Raw genomic sequence first — 19485 nt, 5'->3', positions numbered from 1 at the left:
CTCGCTTACCGACCACTCATTCTATGACTGTTCAAGGTTGTGATGGCACTGAATGAGTAGTGCATACAAATTCCAGCCAGTGAGGCACCTCCAAGATCACATGATTGTGATTCAAGTGGCTCATACTTATGATGTTTGCAGTGTCCTTCTCTGATGGCTTTCCACAACCAAAATCAATGGGGAAGCTGGCAAGGAATGTTACAAGTCACTTTGATAAATAACCCTGTTACGTTCAACGTAAGTTTCCAATCTGGTCTGCACTTCGAGCAGGAGCTGGAGACTGTTCCTATTGGCTGAGCCATCTGACAGCGAACTATAAAAGGGAGCTGCCAGGTGACATCAGCTGTTGCCTGTTGCCTGTCAGTCGAGCCTTCACAGATAGCGGCTACTGCAGGCAACTTGTTCCTTGTTACAATAAACATAGTTAACCTTCAAGATCATTGGAGTTCTTCCTTTCACCTCCATAAAACTGGCAACGAAGATGGGATCGATGTTGTGAGGCAAATTAGCTGAAGATCCTGAAGTGGTTCGAGGCGTGCTGTATAAATTACCTCAGCCAGCTGACAAGATGTCATCCACTCTGCTGTTCCCGTGTTTCCACCCAACAACAGAGACTTGGTATTCTTATATAAATAGATTTGAGTGTTTCCTAGATGCCACTGATTTGGCAGGGATTTTGTATCACAGGAAAAAAGCTTATTTCCTGAGTTTTTGTGGGGCAGTGGTTTTTGACACCGCAACTGCGTTGTTGGTGACTCAGACTGTTAAAGCAGTTTCCTGGGAAGAACTTCAGGAAATTCTTAGCAACCACTATGCCACCAAACCCTCTAGAATCGTGAGGTGACATGCATTTAGACGAAGAGCCCAAGCTGAGGGAGAGACCATTAGCATGTATATGGCCACCCTCCGAACAGTGGCATTACGGTGTGGATTCAAAGAGCTTGATGACCAGCTGCTCAACTAATTAGTTTGTGGAGTGAGGGACCTCAGACTTCAAAGACGTCTTTTAGCCAAAGGCGATCTTACACTGAAAATGGCGATAGAAGAGGCTCAAGCTGCAGATATGTCCTTCCTCTCTGCGGCTGAGATACAAGGCTTGACTAACAATCCTGGGGCAAAACCAAGCACTACTGTTCATTTTGATGACTTTGTTCCTGACAAACTTTTAGATTATGGCAAGGACATAAATCACCTCAGAGGACAACAACTACCACAATGGAAGGGCTGGGGCCAGAGAACAAGCTGCAGCAACCTACAGCATTACAAGTGATTTGTTTGAGTTGCAGAGGAAATCATTTAAGACCTGCCTGCAAATTCAGAAACGCCATCTGTTTAAACTGCCAGTGCAAGGGCCATATAGCTAGAGTATGCAGGTCTGGCAGAAAAGTAGCCCAATCTCAATATCAGCCTCCATATCAGCTCAAGTTAGATCCCAAAAGTAAAGAGATGAATGCTTTACCATTACCAGAGTCTCTCACAATGAATCACTAAATAGTTTGTCACAACAGTTGTGTACTAGCAAAATTCATGTCACTGTCTCTTTAGAAGGTAAGCCGTGCCCGATGGAAATGGACACTGGTTCATCTCTCTCTCCATCATTTCCTGCAGCACATTGGTTCCTGTGATCTCCAAGAAAAGGCTTCAAGACTGCAATTTATCCCTCAGAGACTACTCTCAGAGGGGCAAAATATTCCAGTCATCGTAACAGGCAAGTTTGCCATTAACTTTCAGGATTTCACAGGATGCCTACCCCTTACAGTAGTAGAAGGCACCTTCCCTAGTTTACTAGGTTTAGATTGGTTTGAGGCATTAGGACTGAAAGTAATTGGAATACATTTCACTCAAGACCAGGACCTTCAATTGGTGCTAAATGATTTTAAAGATGTTTTTAATGGTGAATTAGACCACTGTGTAGGGACTCCAGTTTCTTTTACATTAGTTCCAAATATAACACCAATTAGATTGAAGCCTAGGCGGGTCCCTTTTGCTTTAAAGCCAAAAGTGGATTAGGAGGTGGATAAATTAATTTCCCAAGGGGTCCTGGAGCCAGTGGGTTTCGCAATATGGGAAACCCCTATAGTAACACCAATTAGACATGATGGATCAATAAGATTGTGTGCTGACTATAAGAGCACATTGAATAAGGCTTTGCACACTAATGCCTACCCTGTACCAGTAATTCAGCATTTGTTACACTCAATGGAAAAAGGCTCCATCTTTGCAAAACTTGACATGGCCCAAACATATCAGCAGCTACCTGTTGATGAATCAACTGCTGAGGCTCAAACCATTATTACTCATCGTGGTGCATTCAAGTGTAAACACCTACAGTTTGGGGTCTCTGTGGCTACTAGCATATTCCAATGCCTTATGGAGCACTTACTGCAGGGCATTCCTTGGGTTATACCCTACTTCAATGATGTGTTTATAACAAACAAGACCTCCTTGCATACATCAGAAGTGTCCTGACCTGTTTCCAATTTGCAGGACTCAAATTAAAGAAGAATAAATGCAAATTTGTAGTCAAACAAGTAGATTTTTTAGGCTACCACATTGATGCGAAAAGTATTCACCCTACTGAATCTAAAGTAAAAGCTATTAAGGATGCACCAATCCCTACTAACAAAATAGAACTGCAAGCCTTTTGGGGGCTCCTTAACTTTTATTGCTCTTTCCTTCCACACAAGGCTTTGGTGGCTGAGCCACTCCATAGATTGTTGGATGCACATGCACCTTGGACTTGGGGCCCCAAACTGGACTATTCTTTCTGAGCTATCAAATCGCTGCTGTCATCCAACAGTGTTCTAATTCAATTTAACAGGCAATTGCCATTAGTGCTTTGCTGCAACGCATCTCCTTTTGGGATCGGCGCTGTTCTTGCCCATAGTTACCAAATGGCCTGGAAGCCCCAATAGCTTATTTTTCATGTACCATGTCTGCCACGGAGAGGAATTACTCTCAAATTGATAAGGAAGCTTTGTCTGTCGTCGTGTCAGTAAAAAAGTTCCACGAATTCCTGTACGGTCACCGATTTGAATTAGTTACCAATCATAAACCCTTGCTTGGCATCCTTTCCAGAGATCGTCAAAGCCCCCCAGTTTTATTACCATGAATGACTCACTGGACATTGTTCTTGGCTGCCTATTCCTATACCTTATCATACAGGGCTGGGAAGCACCTTAGCCATGCAGATGTGCTAAGCTGCTGTCCGTTGCCTACCAAAGTCGAAGATCCCATGCCTTCCACAGCAATTCTTTTAATTGACAATCAACAATTATCAATTATGGCTGCAGATATTGCACAATCCTCATGTAAATACCTTGCTTTTCTGCAGGTTTTGAACTGGGTGAGAAGCGGGTGGCTGGAAGGCTCTTTAGATACTCAGTTCCTTCCCTTCAGAGCCAGACAGCATGAGTTGTCCACCCAGCAAGGTTATCTGTTATGGGAATGCCGGGTTGTCGTTCCAAGCCACTTAAGGCCTAGAATACTAGATAGTCTGCATGAGGGCCATCCAGGGATGGCCCGCATAAAGGCCTTGGCAAGGAGCTATGTGTGGTGGCCCGGCATAGATTCCAATATCACCACAAAGTCAAAACCTGTCAAGCATGTCAGTCCTCTAGATCTGCCCCTCCAACTGTTAATCCCGGGGAATGGGAGTCAGCCAAATCCCCATAGGTGAGGGTCCATATTGATCTTGTGGGGCCATTCCAGGGCCATACTTTCCTTATGATAGTGGACTCTTATTCTAAGTGGGTGGAGCTGACCCTCATGCACACTACCACATCTGAAGCCATTATCAAGGCACTAGACCACCTTTTTGCAACCCATGGACTCCCTGACATTCTCGTGTCAGACAACGGTCCGCAATTTACTGCAGCTAATTTTGAGTTATTCTTAGCTAAAAGGGGCATTAGGCACACTCTCGTCACCCCTTATCATCTGGCTTCAAATGGCTAAGCTGAGAGATCTGTAAGGTCTGCCAAGGAAGTTCTGGGGCAATTGGAGGGCGAAGACTGGCATTCAAAACTAACAAAATACTTACTGATGCAGCATATTACCTCCAGTTCAGTTACTAATCACTCCCCAACTGAGTTGTTAATGGGATGAAAGCTTAGGAACAACATGGACAGGCTCCACCCCAGCTATACCCCTACCATTCCATTATATTCATTTTGGAAGGTCCAGTCCTTCCAGGTTGAGGATTTAGTCTACGCTAGGAATTTCATTGGTAGTCCTCTATGGCTACCGGGAAAGGTAATAGAAATTACGGGCCTCAAGTCTTATAAAATAAGTTTACCAGCTGACCGAGTATAGCGCCACCATGTAGTCCACTTAAGGTGTCATTGGAGTATGTCCCCTGAGCACCCAATGGATGGCAAGCAGGCCGAAGCAAGACAGTGAGAAGTCGGGGAGCCTGACGTCCCGACGTTTGAAACTACGCTTGATGAGCCATACCAAGAAGCTGGCCTACCGTTTGAAGTTCTCCTGCGTGAGTCCAAGTCATCCCCAGCAAAGAGTCCAATGTCACCTCTCTGGATACTGTTGGTCCTACAATGGATCCTCCCTCATCAGTGGTGCAGGCTGAACTGCGTAGGTTGGGGCCAATTAGACAACCCTCCATAAAAAACCCCAGCCTTCCTGTACTCATCTTGTGGCATTTGCCTCCGATAATTCGCCAGGAGAGATTAACAGAAGTCTTGTAGGGAAAATTCATTTCTGCTAATTTGCCCCTATCACATAACAATAGTAACTGAAACAAATCTAGTTTTTTTTTCTTACTTATATTTTTTTTATTCTTTCTGTTTTATTATCCTGTTAAGTTTCATAACATGTTCCCCAGAGTAAAAAATAAATATAAAATTTTGATCAAGATTCTGACAGCAAATAAGAGTTCTTTAAAAAAAAAAAAGGGGGGGGGGTTTCTTCCCTGAAGAAGGTTTAAAATAAGAGTAAAATCCCTTCCTCCACAGAACAGTGGCTGTAGCTTTAAGGTGGTGGTGAATTCAAACTATTCTTCAGAGTATTGAGTATATGATCCCTGTCTGTCAAATTGTTTCCTTCATGATGCAGAATAACTGATCACCTGGTGTCCTACTTTCCATCTTTATTCTGCTGCTGCTATATACATAAAAGTAGTGAACAACCAAGAGCCACTCACTTTGGGATTCTTCACGAATATTATCCATAATTTTGATTCCAGTGGTTCTGGAAAATTCCATGTATTTTGATATAGATAAATAATTAAAGTCTTGTTTGTTGTTGAGATCTCTTTCTCTCTCTCTCTCCTCTCTCCCTCTCCCTCTGCCTTCCATTTACTTCATTTGGCCAGCTAAATGTTTTGATGTTTGCTGTTGTTTATTAAATAAACATCAAGTTATATTTCTTGCTAGCTGAACTGAATGGGATATGTACTTGCTCTGATTTCCAATATCAGAAGCAGCTGGGAATCTGCTGGTTTAAATGAAATTGGAAATTATCCACTGTGATTTTTCCACCCAGAGCACATAAAGCAGCATCTCTCTGCAAATCCTTAAACCAAATATATGTTTGTCGAGGCTCATATTGCCCCTGAAGAAAGACAGTCCGATGATCAAGAAAAAGATGCAACAGTTCTAAAGAATGGTAGATAGATGAAATGTGAGAACCCTCTGTTTTTTCTTTGATTCTGAAGCCTTGAATAAACCCTATGAGTTTTCCTTATTTGCCTTATTTTGTGTTCCACTCAAAAAGAGTTGGCAGCTGTTGTGAGATATAAGTCCATCTTATCTTTTTCTGTGGCACCCATTTCAAATTCAAGCACAATTATTAATCTTAGATCAAAATTACTTATCTCATCAACATATAAACATTATCTATTTTATTTAGGATGTTTAGAAACAGTTTTTATTCTAGGATTATAAAGCTGCACAAATACTGAGTTTATCTTCAGTTTGTCCACATGAGAACAAACTGTATGAACTAGATTGGAGGGAGAGACTAACTGGCTCAAAATTACCCAGTGAATGCCATGATCTAATGGGAACTGAATATGAATGTTCCCACGAAGTCAAATCTGACCACATAATATTTGTACTTCATTCCCGATATAGGACATAAGATGCAGGCTTCGTGCAATTCTTACACCTTTTTTTTTTAACAATTAATCTCAGGCTGCTGAAGAAACGACATATTTTTAATTTCATTTCCCCAGAGCTAAAAGAGCTGATTATAAAAATCTAGATGTCCTCCAGATGGCAGCAAAGAGTAGATATTTTTTCTGTATGTCCTTGTTAATATCTAGTGGTCTTCTGCAGTTTTGCAATGCAGATCTGGTAGGCTTTCAAGGTTTGAGGATTATGTGCCAGCCCATTACTCCTTATTGTGGCCATTTATGAGAATCAGTTTGGTGTAGTGGTTAAGGCATCAGGCTAAATACTGGGAAGCCATGGGTTCTAATCCTGCCTTAGGCATAAAGCCAACTGGGTGATCTTGGGCCAGTCACTCTTTCTCAGTCCTAGAAAGTAGGTAAGGGCAAAACCACTTCCGAAAATCCTTGCCAAAAAAACCGCAGAGAGTTATTCAGGCAGTGTCCAGGAGTTAAAAACTGACTTGAATGCAACCATATTCTGGCTTAGCAATGGATGTTTCACAGCCTTACACAACTTGGAAGTCACACAAGATGAGGACAAAGCAGGAGAAATATTTAGTGCTATTAAGATGCAGTGACTATGATTTGAAGATTGGACAGATGGTTGTATGGCAGAACCCATGGGCTGTCACCACCTCCTTCTTCCAAATGTCATAGGTATGCATTTTTCCACCCAAATTCCCAGGCACTAATTGTGGCAGCCTCAAAGCTTCTAAGTAAAACATGGCTTTAAAGGCACAGTTTCTTTGAAGAGATGATTTCAGTGAAATTCCATGGATATCAAAATATGATGACTTGTGGACCTGTACTGCTTAAATGATAACTATATAAAGATTGTTCCCATTTCAATTATTCTATGCCTAGCACCAGATGTTCTATGCATGCAGCTGGCATAAGTTCAACTCAGCCCAGCGGTCATTTGATATCGCAACACAATCTGTCTACTGTGCTCAGCAGTTCCTAAAATGTACATGGCCTGAAATCAAGTGATCAACACTTACATTGTATTTGATTTTCCTGCCTGGAGTTTTAGGATTTTGGAAAACAAATGTCATTCCCATGAATGACAAAAGGAACAGATAAGTTGGCAAAACATTTCAACTGTTAATTCTCCCATTGTTCCCCTGTACCTAAAGTTTACCTCTCTATCCTGAAATAAGAAATACTGTATTTGCTACAGGAATTATGCCCAAAAGACCAAGTTGGATAGTAACAATAACAGTAACAGAGTTGGAAGGGACCTTGGAGGTCATATAATCCAACTCCTTGTTTAACAGGAGACGTAACTATTTCTGATAAATGACTATCCAGTCTCTTCTTAAAAGCTTCCAGTGATGGGGCATCCACAACTTCCGAAGGTAATTTGTTCCACTAATTAATTGTTCTCACTGTTAGGAAGTTTCTCCTGAGTTCTAGGTTGCTTCTTTCCTTGGTTAGATTCCATCCATTGTTTCTTGTCCTGCCTACAAGTTCTTTGGTAAACAAGTTGGCCCCCTCTTCCTTGAAGCAGTCTTTCAAGTATTGGAAGACTGCTATCAAGTCACCCCTGGTCTTGTTTATTCACTAGAAGAGGTATACCTAATTCCAGCAATTGTTCTTCATATTTTAGCTTCTAGGTGCCTAATCATTTTTGTGGCTCTTCTTTGAACTCTTTGCAAAATCTTGACATCTTTTTTGTAGTGGGGTGACCAAAACTGGATGCAGTATTCTAAGTGTACTCTTACCAAGGCTTAGTAGAGTAGTACTAGAATTTCATGTGATCTTGATTCTATCCCTCTGTTAATACAATCTAGGATTGCATTGGCTTTTTTGGCTGCTGCCACACACGGTTAGCTCATGTTTTGATGGTTGTCTACTAGGAGCCCAAGATCCCTCTTGCAGTTACTAGTTTTGAGCCAGGTTTCTCTTAGTCTGTAACTGTACTTTTGATATTTCTTGCCTAAGTGTAAAATCTTGCTTTTAGCGATGTTCATTTTGTTTGGGGCCAGTGAACTAATCTATCAAAATCCATCTATCTAATCTATCCATCCATCTAATCTATCAGAATCTTGAGCCCCTCTATCTAGTCCAGGGGTGTCAAACTGGCAGCCTGTGGGCCGGATGCATCATGCGCAGGCCACACCCATCTCAGCTCCATAAAGGGAAGAAAAAGTCACTTGATAGCAATGTGACGCTATGAGTTTCATACCTATGAGATCCATTTGGATCTTGAGCATGATCAGCTGTTATTTTTAATAAAGAACCATTATTTATTCTCTAATACTATACCAGATCCATCTTCATCCAACTCCATATAGCCTGGCAGAAATTCTCTAGGCATTCAAGCAAAAATATTTTCCTATCTTCCAATGAAGTCCCCCCCACTCCCCCCCCCCAAAAAAGAGGTATGGAAAATTAGGATACCTGAACCAGTCTCAAAATGCACTTGGGAAGTGGACTTCTGTTGGCCAATAGTTTTACCACTTTGGATCTTGCTGCCTTAATATTAACTGCTCTTGATTTCCTGACAGGCCGCTGGACTGATACAAGATTATAGTCAATATTTTATTGCCCAGAACTTTGGCTTCTGAAGCAACCTTGCAGTCCTGCACTAGGATGAGATTTATAGCTGTCACAAAGACCTTTATCTATGTCTGACCTTTCGCAATTGTAATTGTTGATAATGGAGAGCCCTCCCCCGCTTTGCACAGCCACCTTGAGTTGTGAGAAGGAGAAGCTTACAAGTAATTGTAAACAAATAATTATATCAGCTATCATTTCTGTTTTGACCAAAAAACCCTCCTATTCTTGCAGCGAAAGATAAATTTAGAGCACAATCAAATCGCTCTAATTAGTAATGAACTTGAAACACACAGGAACTAATGAAGTGTTGGTAGCCACATCCTGTTCTGCCTATAGAATCAAGTGAAATAATTGGAAGTGGATAATTAGCAAACAACGCTCAGAAATAAAATGGGAACTTGTCTCTATAATTCATCACAACTCTTTGAGCTATGGCAGGAAATATAAAGGAATTAAAAATATCTCTGGTACGCCTCATTGTTCCTGTTAAAAAATGGAACCATAAAAATTAGCACTGATCAACTTTTTTTTACTTTAGCCTTTACTGGTGGGGTAGTAACTATGCTGGTTTCTTAAATGGCTGTATACTTAAAAGCAGATACACCTGTCTAAAGTTTGGGAGGAAGAATTTTATCATTACAGCCATTGACAACGCACTTAGAAATCCTGTAGAAAAAAATATATAGAAATATACAATTCTCTTTGTTGCTCACATCCTTTCCCCATGATTTTTAACAGCCATTTCTAAAGTGCACCAGAACCTTCTGTTTTCCAGAGAAACAAAATAAACATGGATGTTACTTATTTATTTTGCTTTCTACATCAAAACCTGTGTTTATAGTTTCCAGTTCCTGATCATTTGGATTCTTCTTCCTAAGCCTATCTTTCTCTTGGCCACTTTACTGGCTGAAATCCAGTAAAAGGGAAAAAATATTGTCTACTTTTAAATTGTGGGAATTTTGTCAAAAATATTCCAAAAGAGGAAATTTCTTGTGCGTGCAGTATATGAATCTGAATATTTTATTTTAGTATGTTACTATCTTTCTGGATTGTGTTAAGAAAAAACTAGGAATGGTTAAATGTTATTAAGTTAAGAGAACAAGAAATCAACTTACTAATCTAGGATAAAAACAGGCACATCTTTGAAAATAGATTGACCACTTTTGGCAATGTTTTGTCCAGATGCTTCTAACAGCTACTTTGGTTGGTTCAAGTGCATGAATTGAAGAAGATGCATAAACAGCCTGATCATTACCAAAAACCATCTTTTCTAAGTCAAATTCTTCTCAATATAAACATGTCACTGGGGGTTAGTCAGTAGGCTGGTCAGTGCAACTCCCCATTATCAAATTAAGAGCTTATCTCTATGGCAGTACACAAAATTCACTTTCAGCATTTCCAGCAAATGTCACTGTATTCTTACTGTGATTTGTTCCACTATTGGCAAATGTCTGAATGGTATCTATAAAGATGCCATATCCAGAAACTGATTCATACTGTCAGCAATAGAAGTGAAAACTTCTAGGTACTATTGTTTATCATACTGTACCATATCACTCAGTACATTTTAAGAAGGCCATACGGACTAAGAATCCAGTTGTACAGTCTCTTCTTGAATGCTTCTCTGTCAAACTGACCTTTTAGAATAGACCTTTAAACTTCACAGCTCCCCTTTTCCAGTGGTAAAATGACTTATATGAATACACAGAAGGCATGGTGAAAGGTGTACTGTGGAGAGAATAAGCCTGACACAGAATTTTGTTTGCAGGAACCAGTGGCTTTCTTATACAATTCAGAAAAATTCCTCTGTCTCCTTTATATCCTCCCTTCCTCTACTATAGAACCACTGAATCAATTCAAATAGAAAAGTAAAGGAAATTCCCCAGGGTTCCTCAGCTTTGGATTGGGCATTTCACCTGCTATTCTCCACTTGCTGCTGACGCAAGCATCTCTCAGACTAAAATTACTGTACCGAGTGCAAGAAAACTCACCTATTTTGAATGACTTCAAGCAAGTTCAAGCACGCTCTTCAACTATTTACATTCCAGGTTTCCAATATGCAGTTTTAGTGACTTTATTATATCAACCTCAAGAACACCTATTTAGAAACAAGTCAAAAAACTTCTACAATTTATGACCCAGGGATCTTGTTTTAACCATGATAGCCCTCCCCAAAACCTGATATGTTTGGAGGTACAGGTAGTCCTTGAGGTCAACATTTCTGTTCCGAAGCAAGACAGATGTTAAGTGAATTTTGCCCCATTTTAATGACCTTTCTTGCCCCAGTTGTTAAGTGAATCACTGCAGTTGTTAAGTGAGTAACATGGTTGTTAAGTGGCTTCCCATTGACTGCATTTTTGCTTATCAAAAGGTCACAAAAGATGATCACATGACCCCGAGACATTGCAATTGTTATAAATACAGGCCAGTTGCCAAGCTTTCAAATTTTGATCACATGGCTATGCAGATACTTACAATGGTGGTGTGAAGAACAGTCATAAATCACACTTTTTCAGTGCCATTGTAACTTTGAATGGCCACTAAATAAAGAACTACCTGTATACAAGTTTATACAGGGTGGTAATAATCCAAATCCATCAGGAGCTATTTCTTTTAGAAAGTTGCCTTTTTTTACTTTTAACTAGAGCAGAGGTGGGGAACAATGGCCCTTTTATGACTTGTGGACTTCAACTCCCAGAATTTCTGAGCCAAGCTGAAGTCCACAAGTCATAAAGGGCTCATCGATCCCCACCTCTGAAATAGAGGTTTAGATGCAGACGATATTTAGGAATAGCAAAATGGGTCTTTTTTTTTCTGGAGGGCAGAGCTGTGAATCCAACACAAGTCACACTTTCCAAACTATTTGAGCCCTTGGTGGAATGTTCTGGGCAAAGAATGAAAGCTAGGCCAGAGGGATTTCTAACAGCTGTTTATTCAATACTGCCATGAGGCAACTGTAACTCCCTGGCTGATAGAGCTCCTTTTATAGGAAACTGATCAGCCTAACAACCAATCAGGAGAAAGTATTTTCCCGCTCCAATAGAGGACCAGACTGAGAACTTCTACTGACAACTCTGTATACTATACAATACAAAACAGGTTCTATCCCAGTGCCAGTGTTGAAGTAAGATTCACTTGCCCCTGAAAAATGCCTTTAAATGGAATAAAAGGAAGTCTTTATCTCAGCATTATGGCCCATCTGACTATACTTAGCGCATTTCTTGAAATATGATTTCTAGAAGTATAGTTTGATTCTCATGAACCATCTCCTTAAAAAGTGCTTCCTTGGCAAATACATTTTATGGTGTCTCCTACATCTGGTGCATGCCAAAAATATATTAGAAGTCACCTAATTATCTTAGCTAAGGTGAAATTAAATCAGTTTTTCACCCCACAATGAAACATTTCCCATTTAGGAATGCTAAGTAATTTTGTAGTGTTTTCATAATAAAAATTGGCAGCACAATTTCTGCTACTAATTGTATTTTAGTTGCTGTAAAACTTTAATTCCCCTTCATTTTAAAAATCATATAGGTGATGGACTTTTGGCAAGTGCCATAGAGTGTTCACAAGAAAAACCATGGCTGGATTCTGGAACTGGACTGGTAAAATCCCCCTTGAAAGATTTTTGAGATAACTCAAATGATTCCTGAAAGCCACTCCTCATGAGTAGATTGAAGGAACTGTCCTTTTTGCAGTTAGCTTAAGGATTGAATAGTTTGGAATCAAGAGATATGACCAAGTTCACACTTGTGACAGCCTTTTAAGGACATAAAACTTGATAGACCCTCATTTGCTAATCATTTTTTAGACTTTTAAAAAACTACTGGAAATGTTAGGGTTCTTCAGACTGGCAAGGTGTTACTGTATTCATCTTGTTAAGAAAGAAGGGAGCAAAATCTTCAATGGAGATTTTTGAATTTTAGTCTTCAAGATGACTTGATATGATAAATTCTATATCAATGAAGCTATAGAAGAAAAATAAACCTATTAAAGTTTTGAAAGATTTTTAGGTTAAAAAAAATGAATTGCAAACAAAATTTGAAATGGTATTGATGGGGACAAAAATTAAGGTTGCTAAAAGAGAATACTGTACAGAAAGAATACAAGGTTGGCTTATTCAATTAAGATTAACAGAAAATTAGTTACAACTGGTTTCCATTACTGGACCTTTGCTGATAATGAATGAATTGCAAGTCTTTTGGCTTTTATATTTCAGTTAGGAGATGAAGTATGGGGTGGAGAAAGCGTATTTTGTATTAAGAGATAGTGGTAAGACATTAACATTGTTTTTCCTTGCTGAGATGAAGGGTGAAGTTATTTCTTTACTCTTTTCTTGTTCTTATTTCTGTTCTGTTTTTTTCCTTTGTTGTATTTTTCTTTTTGTATTTGTACATTTGTTGCAGTTTGAACTAGGTTTTTATTCTTTCTGTTTTAATAAAAATTACTTTAAAATTATGTGCATAAGTAACATACTGTATTTTGTTGACAAGCTCTTATTAGTTATTGATTATTAGAAACAAATAGATAATACTATTAATGTCATTAATAACTAAACTAATTTAATTTAATAATATTAATAATAACAAAGAGGGAACAGGTGGGAAAAATGGAAAGAAAGTAAGAATCTAGAATTTGGTTCTCATCACTTTTAACCTCACCAAATTCTTAAAAATGACATTTTAATTACAACCAGTAGAGGCAGTACTTTAAATCTTTATTAAAAACAATTATGTGTTAGTCAAAATAAGTGACTTTACAGACACTGATTATATATACATTTTGAGGTATATAAACTGAAAGAAAAATGCATTGCACAAAATAGGGTTGTTGTTTTTGCTAGAGATTATATGGAATGTAAGCTGTTTCTAGATGAGTGATCTTAGCATTAATAAATCAATGCTCCAGCACTATAAACTGCAAGTAGAATTATTACTGACTTTCCACATATAATATTCCCTCCCTCTTGCATAGTTTTCCTGCTGTGTCTTGTCCACCCCAGTGTGGCCATTTAAGAAAAATATTCCAGACAGACTTTCACAGAAAAAAACCAAAACCAATTCCAGGTGCTTATTCATTTAAGAACATTTGTCATTTGCACTCCAAATCTATATTTATGTCCTGTATATATTATATAATTTACCACCTATTGTGAATTATAGCTGCAGGGTTTAGGTGGAGGAAAAGTTGCTAAATTGGTGATATTGAGCATTTTTAAAAAGAGCAATATAATGATATTGTCTCACAGAACTCATTTATTTTGGCAATAATTTTACAGATAAAATGTGCATAGTTTTATTGACATAAATGTTGTGTATGCATATATGTATGTATGTGTGTGTACACACACACACACACACACACACATATATATATACATATACACACATATACACATACACACACATACACAGATACATATATACATACATATACATACACACACACACGTAATGTAATAATATACCATATTTTTTGGAGTATAAGACACACTTCCCTCCCCCAAATTGGGTGGAATTGTCTGTGCGTCTTATATTGCAAATGTTGCTGAAGCCCTGCCCACCCAACGGCTCCCACCCTTCAGCCTCTGCCTCCCAGCAATTTGCCTCTTTGCAGCAAAAAGCAAACAACCTGGTCAGCTTCAGCACAGCCTGATTTAGCATGAGCAGCTGATTGGCAGTTGGATTGGCCTCCTAGGATGCGCGGAGGTTGAAAACAGGGCATGCGGAGGTGACGATGGGTGGTGGCGATCCCTGCAGACTGGAATAACTTATCGTCGGTATTCCGGGAGGCAGTTCCAACCGACAATCAGCTGCTTGTGCTAATTCAGGCTGTGCTGAAGCTGACCAGGCTGTTTGCTGCAAGGAGGCAAATTGCTGGGAGGCAGAGGCAGATTTTTTTTTCTTGTTTTCCTCTCCAAAAGCTAGGTGCGTCTTATACTTCAGAGCATCTTATAGTCTGAAAAATACGGTAGTAAAGCATTTTGTAGTGTAGTATAGTGTACTATATAACAGTAATGTAATAAGTATAATATCATTAATATAATGTAATGTAAAATAATGTAATGTAATAATATAATATAAAAGAGTTAAATGCTTCAACATATATGTATCAAAGACTGTTGGAGCATTTTATTGGGATTGTATTGGGAGCAAAGCTGAAGTCCAAATCTGAAGAATCAAGGCACTTTGGGATATATTTTTATTCACTGGAGGCCGGGCAAATGTTTTTAGCTCATCTTTCCCCTCGTCCAAAATATTCATTAACTGCTGGTTGTGATTTCATGCCATGGAGCCCTCCTTCACTGCAAATGCTGAGGCTACTGCTGGTAGCAAGAGGGGAAAACTGACAAACCAAACCAACACCTAGCAGGGCTTGACCTCTCCTTGACAATAGGGAGTGAAATTCTGATTGCGTCCTTCAGTCCCCTCTTCCCTGATGACCAACCCATCAGGCCCAAACGCGCTAACCCACCTTGTGGGTTTTGTGAGGCTTTAATCAGGATAACATCCCTTTCTAGCCAAAGGTGGTAAATCAGCAAATTGCCACCAGATCAGGAAGGCAACTACTTCTCAGCTGCCCCTCACGTGGGTTTGTTACCTCTCCTATGGCAGCAGAAATACAGTCCAGAGGCCCAGAAATGTCACAACATTTGTCTCCTTCAGAACAACACTGGCTCTCCCTTCCCTCTATCAGTCCTTTCTTTCCTGCCTTTTTCCTCAGAGCTGCTGAGTACTATGGTTCTGCTCCCCTGCACTTTGTTTCTACTGTCTCTGTTAGGAGACTACATCTCCCAGAAGTCCATTGTAACTCCTCCTCCTCCTCCTCCGAATTCCAGCCACAAGGCTACAGGAGAATATTGCACTGTCCTCAGCTGAGAGTAGCTCTTACATGCAAAAGCATACTTGGTTCCCCCAACTGAAGTTTTTGGGGTACATCGTGAAATATAACGATGGTGTGTTTTGGGGACCAATTGAGGAAACTGAAAGGAGGCAGGGAAAATGAGTCTTATTCAAACAGCACTTATAAAGATTATTCTGAGTTTTGGGACTGGTGGCAGAGCAACCATAATTAGTTGTGAGAGCCCAGAGAAGAAGAACAATGACCACATAAGCAGGTTATAATGAATTTTCTTAGAATCAGAGTCGAGATTATGATATGATTTGGGAGATTTTAGTGTTATGAAATTAGTGTTTAGTGAAGGAATGGAAGGAATGAAGATAGGGCCTTGGGTAGAATATCACCCCTTCTCCTTATATAAAAGTCCAGATTGTTTCACTTCTATCTAGATTGGGTTTCCTAACAGTGATGGGATTCAAATTGTTTTACTACCAGTTCTGTGGGTGTGGCTTGGTGGACTTGGCAGGAGAAGGATACTATAAAATCCCCAGTCAGAGGTAGTATTTGCCGATTCTCCAAACTACTCAAAATTTCCGCTATCGGTTCTCCAGAACTGGTCAGAACCTGCTGAATACCCACCTCTGTTTCCCAACCTGGGCAACTTTAAGATGTGAGGACTTAAATTCCCAGAATACCCAGCCAATTCTTGCTGGCTAGGGAATTCTGAGAGTTGAAGTCCTCGTGTCTTTAATGGCTAAACATCCTTTCATTCTACAGCATTCAGTCAGAACTGAGGATGCTTCTTGGTTGGGTAACCTTGGTCTAGACCACTGACTCCATGGTGATCTATTGCAGGTGGTTTTTGTAAGCTCAGGTAAGATAGCCTGTTTAGAGTGTTTTTAGAAAAATATCTGGGAAGTAGGTTGCTTGGCAAAGATGAAAAGAATCTTGACTACATCTTACAAACAGATTTTTGGGGTGCATAACCTGGAAGATATCCGGCATTTTTCTGAACAATGCTACGTTTTCAGCAGTAAGGAAGCAAAACAAAACAAGCCTAGGAAGATGTGGAGTAAGACACATAGATACAGATTAACAGAGTTGGAAGGGACCTTGTAGGTCAGGGATGTTGGCCACGCCCACCCGGCCCCCTGAGGTCAACCATAGCCCTGATGCAGCCCTCAATGAAATTAAGTTTGACACCCCTGGTTTATATAAATGAACAAGACACTTCACCCAAACACCCCATTGAAGTTTTTACCTAGTTTGGTAACGAAATGTCCGGGAGCTAAACAGCTGGCTCAGAGAAAAAACCCTGCCAAAATCACCATTTTTCTGACCTCTGGACTACGCATATTCCTGGTTGGTAGAGTTAAAATATGATTGCTATTTGGAAAAAAGTTTAAAATTGTTTTAAAAGAAGCAGGAAGAATTAAACTGCTCACACAAACACACACACACAAACAAACAGTTTTTCTCCCCCCCCCACCCGAACTTCAAGTCAAATCCAGGGCAGGTATATATCTTATAAAGTTAAGGAAAAAGCAACTGATGTGCACAAGACTGAGAATTTGTTTCAGTATCAGAATTAAACTCTATAATCTTTTCCCCCAAAAAAACCCAACTGATCTTTTCTCATTTTAGCAATGTAATTATTGCTTTTACTTTTGTTAAACAACCTGAAGGCAATAAATCCTTGGTGTTTTATAGTAATTTACTCAAACATCTAGCAGGAGGTCCTATCTGATTCTGCTTTCTCCTAATCCCTAGGATAAGAAGTACAGATCTGAGAGAAATAGAATCCTGTACAGAAGCTAGAATTCACTTTCTCAGTCTCATTTCCTTGTCATTGGGTATAATCAGCAAAAGGCAGTAAGGAGGTTGCCAACTAACTGAAAGCAGCATGACCCAGATGTGAGGATGCAAGCAAGATATTTCCTAAGGTTCAGAAGACCTTACAGAAATGGCAGAAATTGATGATTTATTTCACAGGGCTGTTGGCTAGAAATTAATTAAAATGCAAGCAACAAAGAAAGAAATAGCTAATGGCCCAACAGCAGGACAGTTTTTACATTGTATGCAGGGGTGGGATTCAATTTTTTTAAACAACCGGTTCTGTGGGTGTGGCTTAGTTGGTGGTCATGTGACTGGGTGGATGTGACTTGGTGGTCATGTTATTGCCTGGGCATGGCCAACTCAATATCACTCACATCAAGGCACCATCTCCTCACCTGGCCTCTCATGACTGAGGGGATGCTGCAACAGTCGTAAGTGTGAAAAATGGTCATAAGTCACTTTTTTCAGTGCCATTGTAACTTTGAATGGTCACTCCACACAAGCAAAGTACCAGCAAAGGAGAGAGAAAAAAACTCCACAGAAGTTCCAAAGACAGGAAGTCTAGTCCCGCCAAGAATGTAATAAGGGTTAATAGAGAGGCAGTTTCTGTAAGCAACACCAGAATATTTCCTTCCTGTCTTCCTTACAGGATTAGGCCAGTAATTTCTTCTAACAACCAGTTCTCTGAACTGCTTAGAATGTTAACTACTGGTTCTAGATAATAGGTGTGAACTGGTAGAATCCCACCCCTTGTGTGTATGTACAAATTGTTATTTCAAAAATACCAGATGGTGGTTCTAATGGGAGTCGTCTTCCCCTAATTCTTCTTTCTGTGCATAGTTTTCCTGTAATGGTGGTATGAAGTGAGGACTTAAACCTTCTCTTCTGGAATGCTGTGGTGTCTGCAACTACACTAGTTATACATACATGATGAATGGTGTCTCTGTGAGGCAGGGTAACAAAAGTCAAGATTATGGTTGCAGTAGTGTGATTAGAGATGTGCTAGAAGAAAATTCTGGTTCGTTCCAGGCCAGGTTCAAAGAACATAGGGCAACTGCTTCAAGCAGAGGTAGAGTTTAATTGACAGCAAAACTGACAGTTTAGCAACCAAAGACAGCCACAAGTTAAAAAGACAAGATCGGTCATACTTATAGGAAGGGCCATTTTTTTTTTTTTAGGAAGCATGCAAACATGGTTTGCTCAAGGGATGAGCAAGGTCCGGTAGGGAGGAAAAACAGTTTTATCACCTTGCAGGGTAAGATAATCTACGCCCCTTGTGTGTCCGGGTGATGGGGAAATCTTATTGTGTAAAGTAAAGGATTTCCATATCAGACGGGATTTTGAGTTGCCGGTATTTGCCAATTTCCAACATTTAGTCAATTTCAGTCTAGGTATCAAAATAGGGGAAAAGACTTAAGCAACCGTTTGTTGTATTGTTTGGGGTTCAAGGACATGTCAGGGATGTCCAAGCTTAGTGGGTGAAAATGGGTGGCGTGAAGGTTTTCCTCCTCACAGCCCTATCCCTTTTGTACATGCATTGACATTACTCACATGTACAAGAAGCAAGGCTTTTATTGTGCTGGTTTAACTTCTATTCTTACTTTTTTAACTCACCCACACAGATATAATTCCATATGACTTCCCCTGGCAATCAAGCAAGATAGGTTCTTAGGAGTTAGACATTAGAGAGAAAATTTGCCTTATTCTTTCTCCCTGGTACCTTCTAACTAGCTTGGGACCTTCCATTAAAAGAGAAGGCTGTATTCCAACAACATTGTAAAAGAAAGTTTCACTGGTCATCTAATTCATTGCTACAGGAGCCTGTGCTGCCTATATATATTTCCATGGTGTGATGATTGATCACACTGTTAGTCTGATATACAGATCCTTAACACTTGTTACTATGAATTAAGCTCCCAGGGACCTTTGGAGTGAACCTGACATCATTGTAAAAAAGGATGCCTGGCATTTAAAGGACAGCTTCCTAATCACAAGATAATAATCATGAAGTTGTTGTAAGGTAACATATTTCAGAAAGAAAAACAACACTCTTCGTAGAAACTGGCCACAGAAGATCATTTGTTATAATTTAGCTTTTCTATTCAATTTTTAATTAGCTT

This window comes from Notechis scutatus, chromosome 1 (assembly GCF_049901735.1).
Source record: "Notechis scutatus isolate UNSWTSFEM ecotype Mainland chromosome 1, rNotScu1.2, whole genome shotgun sequence".
NCBI classification, from domain to species: Eukaryota; Metazoa; Chordata; class Lepidosauria; order Squamata; family Elapidae; genus Notechis; species Notechis scutatus.
The sequence above is the reverse complement of the archived record's forward strand: the minus strand, read 5'-3'. Positions refer to the sequence as shown.